Raw genomic sequence first — 17,450 nt, forward strand, 5'->3', positions numbered from 1 at the left:
AAAGACATTTTTATTTATTTGAATGATGTGATTTTCGTAGAAATTACGTAGAATGCATTCCGTATATTAGTTAACATTTTCCTATATTTATGTACCACTATACTACAGAATGAAAAAAATTAACTGAATTGAATTCATATATGGAATGATTTTATTGAACTTTTTTCATCCATTTGGACAAATCTTACATATTTGTGGTAAACCTTTTACTTCAAATTTAGATCTGCTTACCTTCGTTTTTAAATACAATTTTATGTATTTATATAAGCATTTTTTTCTTCAATTAAAGACATTTTTATTAATATATATTAAATATATTTATTTAGAATCAACAGCATCGACTGGTCTTGAAATATTAAAACACATTTTTTCTTCTTGTAGTACCTTTCACTTTGAATAATTTGCTGCCTAGCAATTTTGTCCACCTTTTACAATTTCAATACCTACAAATATAAACAAAAAAATCCAAACCCAATTTTTTCACAAATGTTGATAACAGATTGGCTGATAAGTCCCCGGTCGGACACACAACATAGATGGCGTCGCTAGTATTAAATGCATATTATTTTTATATAGTACCAACCTTCAAATGATTGGTGTCAAAATTTGACGTCTGTAAGTCAATTAGTTTGTGAGATAGAGCGTCTTTTGTGAAGCAACTTTTGTTATTGTGAAAAAATGGAAAAAAAAGGAATTTTGTGTTTTGATAAAATACTGTTTTCTGAAGGGAAAAATACGGTGGAAGCAAAAACTTGGCTTGATAATGAGTTTCCGGACTCTGCCCCAGGGAAATCAACAATAATTAATTGGTATGCAAAATTCAAGTGTGGTGAAATAAGTACGGAGGACGGTGAACGCGGTGGATGCCCGAAAGAGGTGGTTACCGACGAAAACATCAAAAAAATCCACAAAATGATTTTGAATGACCGTAAAATGAAGTTGATCGAGATAGCAGAGGCCTTAAAGATATCAAAGGGACGTGTTGGTCATATCATTCATCAATATTTGGATATGCGGAAGCTGGTCTTGAAATATTAAAACACATTTTTTCTTCTTGTAGTATCTTTCACTTTGAATAATTTGCTGCCTAGCAATTTTGTCCACCTTTTACAATTTCAATACCTACAAATATAAACAAAAAAATCCAAAACCAATTTTTTCACAAAAGGTTAGCGTCACTGAATATTACCTGATAATTGAAGATTCCAAAATGAATTCGAATGAAGGGGTTGTTATTCTGCTGGTGTTTTCTTTTTTATAAACCAATTTCAAAAAACGAAAATTTTTCTCACTAATTTAAAATAACAAATATTTTATATATTTTATTTGTTTTTATAATATTATTTTACTATATTATTTTTTAACAATCTCTCCGTATACCATAAAAACGCGATTCCAGCTAAAAAACAACCCACGCGCAAACATATCGATTACATCAAAGACAGGTATCGATTACAGGTACACACAAAAAAAAATTTTTTGATTTCAATCACGAAAATCGCGGATTCAATCATTTTTTTAATTGAAATGTCTTCAATCACGAAAATGATAGTATCAATCACCCATTTTGATTGAAAACCAACACGATTTTTAATTAAAAATTTAATTGACTTTTGTCACGGAATCAATTAATTGTGTGATTGAATCAATTAAAAACGTGATTGATTTTTAACATAAAATTCAATCATAGTTTTAATTGAATCAATTAAAATTTTAATTAATTTCGCGACAAAAATCAATCAACTATTTGATTCATTCAATTAAATAATTAATTGAAATTGGCTATAAATTTCGATCAAAAAATTTATATATTGCGACCTCAAAATCGTATTTAGTTTTTTTTTTTCTTTTGAAATAAAAGAAAATATGTGTTTCTTATAAAACATATTTAATATTTTATTATTTTTTGAATTATGCAATAGACAGATAATTTTGGTTCTTGTCATTTGTATTTTGTTCTAACATAACTTACAAATACAACTACTATCAATAACAACTATAGGGTGAAAAAATAAATTATATAAATCATTATCTTCCTTATAATAATAACCGTGTTAGCATGTTCCTTCTAATATGTAGATGCGCCTAGATTTCCAATAAATCAGCAGCCTGTAAGCTAAATTAGTTTTTCTGAAAGTAAACAGAATAATTCGAATTTCATTTTGTTCAATTAAAAGTTAATTTTGTTAAACATTACCTGCATAGAATATCAAGTTCAATTCATAGTTCCAGGTTGCAGATTTATAATCTTCTTTTGCAGTTGTAGTCTTTTATCATAAAAATGTGTATTAAGGAGCTCGGTAATTTAATTTTAGTAACAATTCCTTTCCAAAATTTCCGCACATTGAAATCGTCTATTAAAATTTGAACCAATCAAAGACAAAAATAATGGGAAAGCAATGTAATATTTGGTATTATATTGATGATACTTTGCAAATTCTGGAAATAAAAAAAAAATATAAATGGAAAATACATATATTTATTATTTTCGGATATTTTTCATATTTTTAAATCCAAAAGAAAGAACTCTTTTACCATTACATAATTCAGCTCATTAGTTTATATACCAGATATACTGCTCTCTACTTGGGTGCAAACTGAAAAAGGCAGGTAAAACAAAAATGCAATTTAATGCCAACGCTACTTCGCAACTTCAAGGTGAATCTTCCACCAAACCCATACCGCTCTTGGTTTTAAGAAAACTAGGAGTGAAAAAAATTTATAATTTTAAAAGATCAATACGGTACCCACTTTTTTATTGCAAACATATTATTATATATTTGAAAAAATGATGGAGTTGATGGGATTGATTGGTCAATTTCACGAAATAAAATTGGTCACTAAAAGAAATGAATAAAAAATATATTATTTTAGTCCGTTTAATGTAAACAGGCTTCAATGGAAAACGGTATTCACATTTCACAATTTCTTACCTTCAATAAACGTAGATTGTTTTCCATTTTTACAATGCCACAAAACACAAACACAGGTAATTTCAAATGCGTTCTGTCATATATTTTTTTCAAACCTTTACCACGTGGCCGTTTGTTGTTGCACACTTTATTTATTTCAACCCTTTGCTATGATTTGTTGTTGCGTTCAAAATATTTATGCACACATTTTGAATGCAGCAGACAGAATGTCGCCAATCATGTTTTTCAATTTACGCGAAAAACAAAAACCCAACCGTTCGTTACGAGTTACTTCCACAGACTGATCTCTCCATCATACATTGTTGAATAAAAACCCATTCTCTTGTTCTCTTTTCGCTCTTTCCATTGCTCAAAATTATTCAGTTTCAATCACAAAGGTGATTGGATCAATCACATGTGTAATTGGAAACGGAAAAAATTTCAATCACGTTTGTAATTGAAAATTATTTCCGAATTGATTAAGGTTAGGTTAGGTTAAAGTGGCAGCCCGATTAAGATTCAGGCTCACTTAGACTATTCAGTCCATTGTGATACCACATTAACTAAAAGTACCTATTACATATGGACACTTCTAGTTTTAACCGCTGAACCTTCTTGATTATTTTTCTTTGTTGAACCAACCAGATTGTTCCAAAAACAGTAGCAGACTGCTTAAGTTAACGTTTTCCAGATCCGCCAGTAATCTGAAGCTATATGCTCCTAAAAGTTGCTTGCGCTTTACACAAAATGCAGGACACTCACACAAGAGGTGTTTAATTGATTCTTTTTCCTCCGCATCATGACAGCTCATACAATAGTCATTATACTTCGCGCCAATAGTTTTTGCAAAATCGCCTATCAGGCAGCGACCCGTTATAGCAGATATCAGGAGTGATATCTGACGTCTCGAGAACATTAGCATATCTAGTGTGCGGTTTAAGTTGAAATGGGGCCATATTTGCTTGGTGTCGTTACAACCCTTGCAATTCTCCCATCGAACATTTGCCATCATAACAGCCTTCTCACGTAGCATGAGCTTGCAGGTAGCTAGGGGCATACCAACAAATTCTAGTTCCCCTGGAATATGTAAGGTAGTCCCTAGCCTTGCCAACTCATCCGCTTCGCAGTTCCCCGGTATGTTCCTATGGCCAGGCACCCATATTAGGTGAATATTGTACTGCTCAGCCATCTCATTGAGAGATTTGCGGCAGTCGATGGCCGTTTTCGAGTTGAGGAACACAGAGTCCAAGGATTTTATTGCAGGTTGACTGTCTGAGTATATATTAATGCCCACATTTTTTGGAACATTACTTCTCAGCCAATTCGCCACCTCTCTTATTGCTAATATTTCAGCCTGAAAAACACTACAGTGATTAGGTAATCTTTTCGCTATTCGAAGTTCCAGATCATTAGAATATACTCCGAACCCCACTTGTCCATCCAATTTGGAGCCATCAGTGTAGAAATCTATATATTCTTTATTCCCCGGGGTCTGTGTGCACCACGCCTCACTGTTGGGGATTAGAGTCTCAAACTTCTTGTCGAAAAGTGGACTCGCCAAAGTGTAATCCACTACGTTAGGCACATCTGGCATTATTTTGAGGACAGAACTGTGACCGTAACCTTTTTCCGACCACAGCGATAGTTCGCGCAACCGCACAGCCGTTGTTGCAGCTGACTGTTTGGCCAAAATGTCTAAAGGCAATAGATGCAGCACGACATTAAGGGAATTTGTTCCTGTCTTCCTGAATGCGCCTGAAATACACAAACACGCCATACGCTGAACTTTATCTAAACAAGTCGGTTTCTGAAGTGCCGGCCACCAGACTACAACACCATATAGCATTATAGGTCTAACCACTGCCGTGTATAGCCAATGCACAATTTTTGGTTTCAGTCCCCACTTTTTTCCTATTGCCTTTTTGCACGAGTACAAAGCTACAGTTGCCTTTCTCGCCCTTTCTTCAATATTAAGCTTAAAGTTCAGCTTCCTGTCCAAAATAACGCCAAGGTATTTTGCACATTCACCAAAGGGAATTTCAATACCCCCTAAGGAAATAGGCCTAACCGTGGGAGTTTTGCGATCGTTGCAGTACATGACTAATTCTGTCTTTGCAGGATTTACCCCAAGACCATTGTCTTTCGCCCATTTCTCAGTCATCCGGAGGGCCCTCTGAATAATATCTCTGATTGTGGATGGGAATTTTCCCCTGACTGCCAGAGCCACATCATCTGCGTATGCCACCACTTTTATCCTTTCTTTTTCTAGAGTAACCAGAAGGCTATTTATAGCAACATTCCAAAGAAGAGGTGATAGAACTCCTCCTTGGGGAGTGCCTCTGTTCACATACCTTTGTATGTTTGCTTGTCCTAGTGTGGCTGAAATACGTCTCTTCATTAGCAGTTCGTCTAACAGCCTGAGTATACATGGATCAACATTCAGAGTTGTCAGTCCATTTAATATCGAGCTCGGATGGACATTATTGAACGCCCCTTCGATGTCTAGAAACGCCACGATTGTGTATTCTTTGACAGATAGTGAGCTTTCAATAAAGCTGACTAGTTCATGTAGTGCGGTCTCAGTAGACCTGCCCTTCGAGTATGCATGCTGTCCTTTCGAGAACAACCTTGAATCGATGCTAGTTCTAAGATAAAAATCTATCATCCTCTCCAGAGTCTTAAGTAGGAATGAGGATAAGCTGATTGGTCGGAAATCCTTCGCCCTCGAGTGAGAGGCTTTTCCCGCTTTAGGTATGAAAACGACTTTTGTTTCCCTCCACTTTCCTGGGATGTATGATAAGTTGATACATCCTTTATATATCACTGACAACCAGGGGATAATTTTGTCAGTTACAGCTTGTAACTCCGCCGGAGTAATTCCATCAGGTCCGGGGGATTTGAATGGTCCAAAGCTATTTAGCGCCCATCTTATTCTAGTTTCCGATACAATTTCCTCGACAGGAAACGACCGCTGAGCAACTGTGGCACCGCCAGTACATGGTTCAACCGTCTGATTTCCAGGAAAATGTGTGTCCAATAGTACCTCCAGCGTCTCCTCACTGGACGTTGTCCAATTTCCCTCCGATGTTTTAATGAAACCTGGAGCGGAGTTGGTGGATGCTAGAACCTTCCGTAGTCTGGAAGCCTCGGACGTATTCTCAATACTGCTGCAGTAGTCATTCCAAGAGTTATGCTGAGCCTTTCTCAGTTCTCGCTTGTATCCTCTCAGATTCCTCTTGTAAGCGTCCCAGTCCTCAGGGGCTCTGGTGGACTTTGCCTTGTTAAAGAGCTTCCTGCAGGATTTCCTCATATTACTTAATTCCGTAGACCACCATGGTGGTCGATGTTTCCCCCTTGGCTTTCCTCTAGGGCATGCAGCTTTCAGTGAGATGTTGAAGGCCTTAGTAATCCGCTCCACTGCGTGTTCGATATCTTGCACATTTCTCATATTTGTCTCTGTTATTTCCGGTATCATCATATTGAACGATTCCCTATACCTATTCCAGTCAGCTTTCCTAACATTTGGCGAAAATGTGGTCTTGGTGATATGAACATCAAATTTGAAACTGATGTAGCGATGATCTGAGAAGCTGTGTTCACTTAAAACATGCCACTCAGATATCATTTCATTCAGTTCTTGCGAGGCCAAGGTGATGTCCAAAACCTCTTGCCTGTTTTTAGTGACAAAGGTTGGGGCATCTCCCTTGTTGCAAACTACCAGATTAGTACGCAAAATAAACTCTATTAGCGACTCTCCCCTTGCATTAGTATCACTACTTCCCCAAATACTATGATGCGCATTCGCATCGCATCCCATAATGAGTTTCGTCTTTGTTTTCAGTGACTCCTCAACTAAGGTCTTAACGGCACATGGAGGCATCTCCCTGTCATGTCCCATATAGACCGAAGATACCCAATATTTGCATTTGGCTATTTCTAAATTGGCAACGACAGTGTCTGCATTGCACATTGAAGGAAGCAGAAACAAGTTAAGCTCGTTTTTAGCAATTATACAGGCTCGAATTACATCATTACCAGTATACTGCAATAGTTTGAACCCCGGAGTACTTAATTCACATATTTTGTTTCTATAAACATATGGTTCTTGAATAAGAACTATGTCTATGTCCCCTTTCATCAGGAGAACTTTTAAGGCAGCACATGCAGCCTTACAATGATGAAGATTTATCTGGAGGATCCGTAGGACCATCGAGATTTTCAACAACCGTCACATCAGCCGCTTCAATCGAGTCATCAAGAATGTCCTCTTCAGAGATATCGGCGACTCTCGCAATAAACATAGGTTCGACTTTGGTGAGTTCTGAGGCAATAGAAGCCTCCTCACGCATACGGTATCTATCCATGTCTTCAACTTTGGTATCTCCCTCGACTTCGCAAGAGGATCGGCTTACTTCTGATTCAGACAGAGGCTTGTCCATTTCTGAATCCTTTAGCTGATCGTTTTTATACACCTTCATTTGGATATAATGAAAGCCATAACATACACGGCCCTGGGACTTTGCCAGATGTGGCAAAGACTGAGTGTTCAATATAAACACTGCATGCCGTCTTGGTCCATCCACTTCATCCAAACGGCCAACCTTCCAATCAGCTGTTGGAAGATCTGGATTGCATCGTTTCAGTCTATTTAAAATAGATTCAGGGTCAGAAGGGTTTGCAGGTATCCAGGCATGTGCTCTAGGTCTAGCCGGTATGTCTTTCTTCTCGACTAACTCTAGAGCAGCTCCTTCCCAAACTTCACCAATTAGTATCAGAGCAGCTTTAAAACATTCTATAGACCTCTGGTCCTCAAATGCGACTAGCTTAAATCGTCCGAATTGATTAAGAAATTGATTGAATCAATTAATATTTTAATTGGAGACGTAACAAATATCAATCATTTTTTTAATTGGTTTTTATTCGGATTTGATTAAATAATTAATTGAATCAATTAACATATTAATTGAATCCGTTTCCAAATTCAATTAAGTGTTTAATTGAAAAAATTTTGGTGATAATTTTTTGTGTGTAGATAAAAGAAATGTAGGAAATTTTCCTATATTCTAACAAGTGTGTTTCCTTAAGTTTTGAAAGGATTGAATACTTCTTAGTACGAATGAACTAAAATATTTTTCTATGCCAAGTGTTATTCGTATGTATGATAAGCTTTCTATAATAACGGAAGTCAGTATTATCGTTTTATAAGAAATTGTACTAAATTTGAGGAAACTTGGTTTTAGTTCGGTTTTTGTTTATTTTTATGAATGCTTTGTTATCAGTGAATAAAAATTTTCTTTTTCAGTAGTAAATTCTTATACCCAGCGAAGAAAACAGTATTAGTAAAATTCCATGCCCTATTCTAGTTAATGAACAATTCCTAACTGCTTTCAGTTTAGGATTTTTTTACTGAAACAAGTAAATTTTATTATTTCACACAAAATATTAACTGAGTGGAAATAAAATGACTAAACTAAATTGATGAACATTTTTTCCTTTAGTTTCGAAGACACTTTTTTCTGGGTGTAATACTTTTGCTTTTTATTTGTGAGATACAGAAAAGGGGTATGGATACAAAAAAATTCGAAATGTGGTAGATGTCATACAAATCCCTTTCTTTTACTGTTTAGGAAAATCCGCAAGGCGTAATCCAGTATTGCGAATACAGGAGCTACCTGCCCAGAGATCCACGAAAGAAAGACACTCAGTGAACACGCTACCCACAGGGTAGCGTAATAGGTTTTTTTTGTCTTGATGTGAATTTATCTACTTTTCTGCACATCACCGGTTTCATGCGCTCGCCAAATCGCATATTAAAATCCAGAGAACTCCACGAGTCCAAAAATTTTCAATAAAACCAGTGGCCGCATAGAACGATTATTTTTATTGTTCCCCAAAAGTTATGGAGCCTAGTTAAGTCTTCTCTCTGGATCAGTGGCAAATCGTAGAGAGAAAATCTTACAATATAAGCTTTGACATCACTGCTAGGCCAGGTCAGACCTATCATCAAAACGAACAAAAATACTCAGAATGCTTTAGACCATAATCAAAGGAAAAATTTCCTTAAATTATATATCACATGGATCGTTAGCGGATCGTACAGAGAAAATCTCGCAACATACGCTTCGACTGAAAAAAAAACAACATGCTACACAAATGAAAAACACTAAAACTACTTAAAACCACGATCGTAAAAAATGCACCAAATACCAATGTAAAAATTCATAAAGGGTAGATGGATTTGCTCGAGTTTAAAACATTAACATTTGTCTCAATAAGTTACAAGTACACTTAAAGTTAATGCAAGCTTGATCTGTATGATTGCTACTGTTATTAAATTGCTCCCCACATAGATTTAATCATCAACATCATCATGCAGGAGGCCTTCTTCGTGTTGCTGTTCTGGTGGTAAGTCAATTGATTATTTATCAAAATCATAAACACCCCTTCACTGGCATTCTCCTCACATTTAAATTACTAAAGAAAAACAAAAACAATCAAAACAAATATAAATATAAATGCAAACGCCGGTAAGAGAATGTAAGTAAAGTTGCTTGCACTCTGTATTACTCTCTCAAATACTACTCTCGCGTAAATGGATCACTAGAGAGATCAGTATAACACTTATTTAAGCTTATTTGCATTTCATTCATGATTTTGTTTTGGTTGTTTTGATTGGAAAGAAATGTAACGTAAATAAGAAAAAAATTCTAGTATAGATTAACCCATTGAGGGATATATTATAATGATTCAAAAATATGAATTTTAGGGAATCCGAATATAAAAAAAATTAAGACGTCTATGAATTTCTATATAAAACGAACGCATTAGATTTGTTTTTTGTTTTTAGTAGAAAGAAGAAAGATATAGTTCAAATATGAATAAAATGGATTGTATTTATATTATAATTGGTGAATTTTTTTATGATGGTTTCTTGTCCAATGAAACTTTAGAAATGAAGAGGTAAGTCGATTAGGGGTCTTTTAAAGGGAAATATGCCACCAGAAAGACAATGGTTGGAGTGGGTAAAGTGGAGTGGTAAAGTGGCAAGTGGCAGTGAGATATTACGGCAAAGTAGGCCCATGTAGATACCAGTCAAATTTAGTTTTTTATCACATTTTTTTATAACTAACTCCAGGGCACTGAAGGACTAGTTATTATGGTCCATTTCTCAATTATTTAAAAAAAAGGGAGTCTAAAATAATCATTGTAATGAGAAAAGATTTGTTTATAGAAGGACCGAACTCCCCCGCCCGGCAGATGCTAGCTCAAAGGAAATGGCTCCCGCAGTCCACTCTATAAACATATTTTACGATGTTTAGAAAATTTAGAAAAAATTGCATCTATTCCTAGCAAGGACATTACATATCGCACCAGGTCATTACACGACGCTCCATATCCAGGTTGAAAACAAAAGCAGTCATAAAATCTGCTCCAATTATAACTTCGTCTACTATGAACTCATAATTAACGGTCTTGTTAGCAATAGTTAACTTTACGGCGACCTTTCCACATACTGTTGCGGGTTCCCCTGTAGCCGTGCTTAGCCTGACTCCAATCAGTGGTGTAACTTTTCCTTTTACTAAATCAGATTTAATGATAGACTTTGATGCACCAGTATCCAACGTCAAGTACGCTTGTTTCAATTCTTGCATTACCTGCTGCATTGTCTCTTTTTATATATAACCGACTAGCGTAACCCGGACGGCTTCGCTGCGCCTACCGAAGCATATCTGCCGTTACAAATGTAATTAAAGTGTTTGGGGAACGTTTGTCGACAGCCAGGAAGTCTGGATCGGGGGGAAATCGAAAACCGGAAGCCGCTGAGACGACAAACAGAGTTGCCGGTAGTTTCAAGCGAAACCCTAACCTCTCTCTCCGAGATGCCGCAAATAAGCTGGGTGTATCGTCTACAACCGTGCATGGAGCCAAAAAACGAGCCGGACTATCGACTTACAAGAAGGTAGTGACTCCAAATCGCGATGATAAACAAAATACGACGGCCAAAGCGCGATCCCGGGGGCTGTACACGACGATGCTGACGAAGTTTGACTGCGTGGTAATGGACGACGAAACCTACGTCAAAGCCGACTACAGGCAGCTTCGGGACAGGAGTTTTATACGGCAAAAGGAAGGGGAAACGTAGCAGATATTTTCAAGCACATAAAACTGTCAAAGTTCGCAAAGAAATATCTGGTTTGGCAAGCCATCTGTACCTGTGGCTTGAAAAGCAGCATTTTCATAGCTTCCGGGATTGTCAACCAAGAAATTTACGTGAAAGAGTGTTTGAATAAACGTCTGCTGCCTTTCCTGAAGAAACACGGTTGTTCCATACTGTTTTGGCCCGATTTGGCATTTTGCCATTACGGTAAAAAGGCCATGGAGTGGTACGCCACCAACAACGTGCAGGTGGTTCCCAAGGACAAGAACCCTCCCAACACGCCAGAGCTCCGCCCAATTGAGAAATACTGGGCTATTGTCAAGCGGAACCTAAAGAAGACCGAAAAAACTTCAAAGGACGAGCAGCAGTTCAATGCAAAATGGCTTTCTGCGGCGAAGAAGGTGGACAAGGTGGCTGTACAAAATCTGATGGCAGGTGTCAAGCGTGAGGCCCGGCAATTCGGATTTGGAAAAGCGAAAGCCTAACTGAATATTTTTCCTGAATTTTATACTAATTGAATTTGAAAAAGAAATTTAAATGATTTTTTAAATAAATGATTTCATAGATTTACACGCGTTTTCCCTTGACCAAATTTTGACCGTATCACCCTTTAGTTAAAATAAAAAACATCTTTGGTGGACATTTTTTGGCAGTGCGTTTAAAGTTGTGCACTAATTTTTTTGCTGGGATGTGATGTGCTAAAAAGCATAGAATTTAAAGAAGTGGTTAACGATTTTGCCTTATCACAATGGACTGAATAGTCTAAGTGAGCCTGATACTTAATCGGGCTGCCACTTTAACCTAACGATTTTGCCTGTCTCAAATCTAGAAGGGTTCCTCCTCAAACGACATAAATTAGGCGGCAACCCTGATGCCAGTCTCCCTAACGCCAACTTCTGTTGTCCATGAGAAAAAGATGATTGAGTCGTAAAAAATTTTAAATGCAGTAAGTCGTTTAAAGTTGCTCTGCTCTTTCTGTCGCGTATTCTAATCGATTTTGTTTTATCGTTACAGTTGTCGGTTTAAAGTACCATCAATCATCGATCGATTATTATTTCAAATTTTTAATTCTACCTTTGCTCCTAAGTTTTCGTATTTTTTACAAAAGAATTAATAAACTGAAATTTCTTTAATTCTAATAAAATTGAATTCTTACATAGATGTTTAATCACTAAACTGTGAATGCTAAGGGAGTCACGTTTGTGGCAAATATTACATTTATCTATTCACTTAATGTGAGTATCAATAAAAACCTTGTTTATCAATTTTTTCTTGTTTATTATAACAAAATAGTGTTCTGTAAAAGTCGTATGGACCCTATTATATTAATATGTCCAAGGCCTCTAAACGGTTAAAGACGGCCCTGAACACGATCCTTTTTTTTCAACCTAACCAGTATTAAATGGAGTCGACAAAATAATATCGGTATATCAAAGACATTATTATATTATTATTTGTACCCAGCAAAACAAAATCTGAAGCTCTTTTAAAGGCACAACTTTAAAAGCACTTCCAAAAATGCCCTCCCAAAGACGTCCTCTATTTTAACAACACAGGAAGTTATTTTGATTCAATTTTTTAAAACTCGCTTTTTTCATATTTTTAATTATTTTGTTTCAAATACACTGATAGAAAAAAGGCGGTATGTGGTCATTACCTTTTGGTATTAATAAATTGATTCACGTTACCTTTTAATTTTGGTACCACTTTTATCACATCATTTCCATCCGCTTTTTATTGGGGTATTAACTATCACAACGGTTAGCATTCAACCGTCGAACGGAACGGACGTGTTTTTTAATAGCGGATAAAATCATCGTAATAAGTACCTACTACGAATTTCAAGTGTGGTGGGATATTAGGCCACCATGCAGAGCAATTCAAAGACATCCACTGGGTTGCTAACTACAGGGCCCAGTGGACGGGTATCGACTGGAATTATACATTTGGGCAATGACCAAGTGTTAGGCCCAATTAGTCGACCTGTAGACGGGTCGACAGGTGGCGACACTGTGACAAGTCGAACCGTTTCCAAGGTAACGGCATCAAAAGGAGGTAATCCCTCACGAAAGAGGTTCAAGGAACGCAGAAATGCTTTGTTTATCCTAGAGAAATTAGGATCAGTCGACCCAAGCACGTTGTCGACTAAACAAAGCGTTTCCTTAAAATGGGGTCAAGGAATTCTTGAGGCTGGAAAAATGGAACGATCACCGGATGAGCTGCCTGGCGTCTTTGTCTGGCGTCTACTCACAGATGCTGGAAAAGTTTCCCGGCCCAGATTCTCGACACCAAGAGGCTGGTTGGTATCAAGGACGATTTAAGCTAGTCGCATTTGAGGACCAGAGGTCTATAGAATGTTTTAAAGCTGCTCTGATACTAATTGGTGAAGTTTGGAAAGGAGCTGCTCTAGAGTTAGTCGAGAAGAAAGACATACCGGCTAGACCTAGCACATGCGTGGATACCTGCAAACCCTTCTGACCCTAAATCTATTGGAAGGTTGGCCGTTTGGATGAAGTGGATGGACCAAGACGGCATGCAGTGTTTATATTGAACACTCAGTCTTTGCCACATCTAGCAAAGTCTCAGGGCCGTGTATGATATGGCTTTCATTATATCCAAATGAAGGTGTATAAAAACGATCAGCTAAAGGATTCAGAAATGGACAAGCCTCTGTCTGAATCAGAAATAAGCGGATCCTCTTGCAAAGTCGAGGGAGATACCAAAGATGCAGACTGGGATAGACACCGTATGCGAGAGGAGGTTTCTACTGCCTCAGAACTCACCAAAGTTGAACCCATGGTTATAGCGAGAGTCACCGAGATCTCTGAAGAGGACATTCTTGATGACTCGATTGAAACGGCTGATGTGACGCTTGTTGAAAATCTCGATGGTTCTTTTGAAACCATGAAATGAAATGAAATGAAAGGGGACATAGATATAGTTCTTATTCAAGAACCATATATTTATAGAAACAAAATATGTGAATTAAGTACTCCGGGGTTCAAACTATTGCAGTATACTGGTAATTATGTAAATCGAGCCTGTATAATTGCTAAAAACGAGCTCAACTTGTTTCTTTCCTTCAATGTGCAATACAGACACTGTCGTTGCCAGTTTAGAAATAGCCAAATGCAAATATTGGGTATCTTCGGTCTACATGGGACATGATAGGGAGATGCCTCCATGTGCCGTTAACACCTTAGTTGTTCTCCTGATGAAAGGGGACATAGATATAGTTCTTATTCAAGAACCATATATTTATAGAAACAAAATATGTGAATTAAGTACTCCGGGGTTCAAACTATTGCAGTATACTGGTAATGATGTAAATCGAGCCTGTATAATTGCTAAAAACGAGCTCAACTTGTTTCTTTCCTTCAATGTGCAATACAGACACTGTCGTTGCCAGTTTAGAAATAGCCAAATGCAAATATTGGGTATCTTCGGTCTACATGGGACATGATAGGGAGATGCCTCTATGTGCCGTTAACACCTTAGTTGAGGAGTCATTGAAAACATAGATAAAACTTATTATGGGATGCGATGCAAATGCACATCATAGTATATGGGGAAGTGGTGACATTAATACAAGAGGAGAGTCACTTCTAGAGTTTATTTTGCGTACTAATTTGGTAGTTTCCAATAAGGGAGATGCCCCAACCTCTAAAGGCAAGAGGTTTTGGACGTCACCTTGGCCTCGCAAGAACTGAATGAAATGATATCTGAGTGGCAGGTTTTAAGTGAACACAGCTTCTCAGATCATCGCTACATCCGTTTCAAATTTGATGTTCATACCACCAAGACCATATTTCCGCCAAATGTTAGGAAAGCTGACTGGAATAGGTATAGGGAATCGTTCAATATGATGATACCGGTGTAATGCTAGCCGTGTGATAGGCAGGCGTTCAAACAAATTAAGAAAAAGGATTTGGATTGAGGATCCTAAGTCCCTACCTTCCCGATTTTTGGCAGGCGCTTAAGAGCGCCACTAGACCAGCTAAGTTTTTGTCGCAGGCACTATACAGTGCCACCTCAACAGAGAGAGAAATGAAAGCCGCTTGTTTTTGGCTCTGTGTAAGATTTTTCTCTGACTTTATTTTCAAAAATACATTCTTTTTATACAAATTTTTGGATTTAGAATTATTGAATATTGAGTGGAAATTATACTAATACATACATTACAATTGGAGTTTAAAACTATGGAGCTCACTAACACATGCACATATTTTCAAATAAAATTTATCTTCAATTTTACTTTCTAAGAAATGCAGGTCATTCTTAATTCCTATTGGTGGACATTTGACTCAATTCTGAGTTCCAGCATTTGGCCTACATACAAAACAATGTATGCAATCCCAACTGGAAACTCTAAACCAATGAAAAGTGTCACATGCCACCAACATCTAATTGGAACTCTACTGAGTGCATTCAACTCAGTCACTACCAAGTGTGTGACTGACCTGCGTCAACAAAACAAAATATGAATGCACTGAAAATGCAAGTGAATCCAAAATAGAGTATCGTATGCTATTAGTAATGCATGTGTAAGTGCTGATGAAGGGGGAAGAAGTGGAATGTGTGTTTGGTCACACTACACCCTCGCCCTTAAGAGAAATGTATACAATTTGGATATTTCATAGAACAAATTGGGTACATTTTGTAATATTATATTTATTGTGTTGTATTGTAGTGGTTTGTTTACAATTTTGTGTTTTACTTAGCAGAGTTTTCTTTGATATGTGATACTTGATATAAGTGGCTAGATAAGTGATATAGTTTAAAAAGAATATGTACATATTAGAAATATTAAGATTAACTTTGGTATTTTTTTAATAAATTTTTATGTACAATTTTTTCTTAATTATCTATTTGTAGTGTTACATTTAAATTGTCTATATTTGATATTCTATAGGGACCATGGTAAAGTGACTGATTTTTTCTTCTGTTTTCCTTTTTTACTAAAACAAAATCACCTATTCTGAGGTCTATCCTATTTGTATTTGTTAAAGAGTTCTGGCTTCTCTTAATTTTCACTTGTTCTACTAATTTCATGGCATTTTCAATAGAGATTTTCAGTCTTAGTTTCAGCTCGTTTGCGTAATTATCTAAGTCATAAACCTTTCCAGTGTTCGTTACGTTTTCCCCTGGTATTGTCGGTTAATTACCAAAAATTAGTTCGAATGGTCAATATCCTGTATCAATATGTGGTGTTATGTTATATGCGAATGCATAATACGGTATCCACTCATTCCAATTATCGTCATTTAGAAAAGACAAAAAGTATTCATTTAAAACTCTATGGTTTCTTTCGACTGTTCCCAAGGTCTCGTGGTGATATGGTGTAGAAAATCTTTGTTCGATCCGTAATAATTTGCACATTTCATTCATCAAATCGTTCACAAATTCAGTGCCTCTATCGGATTTCACAGTTTTGAATACCCCATATCGCAAAATTAGGGTTTCATTCAAACATTTTGATATTGACTTGGCTTCTTTAGTCTCCATAGGAGCGGCTATGACATACTTGGTTAATTCACATTGCATTGTCAATATGTAGCGATAATTGTTTGAGGGACGTAAGGGGCCTACTGTGTCAATGACAACTACACTGAAACTGTCTGTTGGTGTATCCGTTTTCATTAACGGTTCTTTTGTGTGTTTGATTTGCTTGTTTCTTTGGCATAAGTCACAAGCTGACACATATTATTTTTTACCATTTTAGACATATTCTTCCATACATATTTTTGTTTTAATTTTGAAATTGTTTTTCTGACTCCAAAATGACCTCCGCATGGTGTACCGTGATATAATTTAATTAGTTCTAATTGTTCCGGATTACTTGTTATTTTTCGAGGTTTTTGATATAGTAGGATATTGACGTCATAATTCTTTAAGTAATTATTCATTTTTTCTTTAAATTTCGCTTTATTATTTTAAATATTTCGTCACCTTTTTCTAGTGCGAAAGTTTTAATATTCATTCTGTTTAACTCAGATGATAGCTTCTCCCAAAGATTATCTAAGTAATAGGGATTATCACTACATCTTACGCGCGATTCGTTTGCAGAATGATTATGATCAATATTCAATTTCTTAGTCGACTTATCTATAATAAATTTCAATTTTCTCGCGAGTTTAATATCTTTAATAGATGTACATTCCCAAACTTTGAGTTGATCAGATTCATTATGAGAAGACATCTCTTCCTTCCTATCCTCTTTATTTGTGCACATTTTCCTTTTCATCCCTCACGTTATCACCAGCGATTTCTTAATTTTTTCATCTATCTCCTGAGGTATCATTGATTTTAATGTGTCGGGGTCTATCTTTATACGTAATAATGCATCTGCGTTTTTATTATTCGTTCCTTTCTTATATACG

At 36.5% G+C, this 17,450-nt stretch overlaps 1 protein-coding gene and 1 long non-coding RNA gene across 2 annotated transcripts in view; one reads left to right on the plus strand and one right to left on the minus strand.

Annotated features, from left to right (window-relative positions):
- Positions 1-17,450, plus strand: part of Elk (Eag-like K[+] channel) — a 1,103,641-nt gene that overhangs the window by 373,118 nt on the left and 713,073 nt on the right. The window lies entirely within an intron of this gene.
- Positions 1,870-2,295, minus strand: LOC142241269 (uncharacterized). Its single transcript, XR_012723553.1, has 2 exons — positions 2,198-2,295; positions 1,870-2,130 (listed from the first exon to the last, which is right to left on the minus strand). It is a non-coding gene; the product is annotated as an uncharacterized LOC142241269 (long non-coding RNA).

This window comes from Haematobia irritans, chromosome 5, assembly GCF_050003625.1.
Source record: "Haematobia irritans isolate KBUSLIRL chromosome 5, ASM5000362v1, whole genome shotgun sequence".
NCBI classification, from domain to species: domain Eukaryota; kingdom Metazoa; phylum Arthropoda; class Insecta; order Diptera; family Muscidae; genus Haematobia; species Haematobia irritans.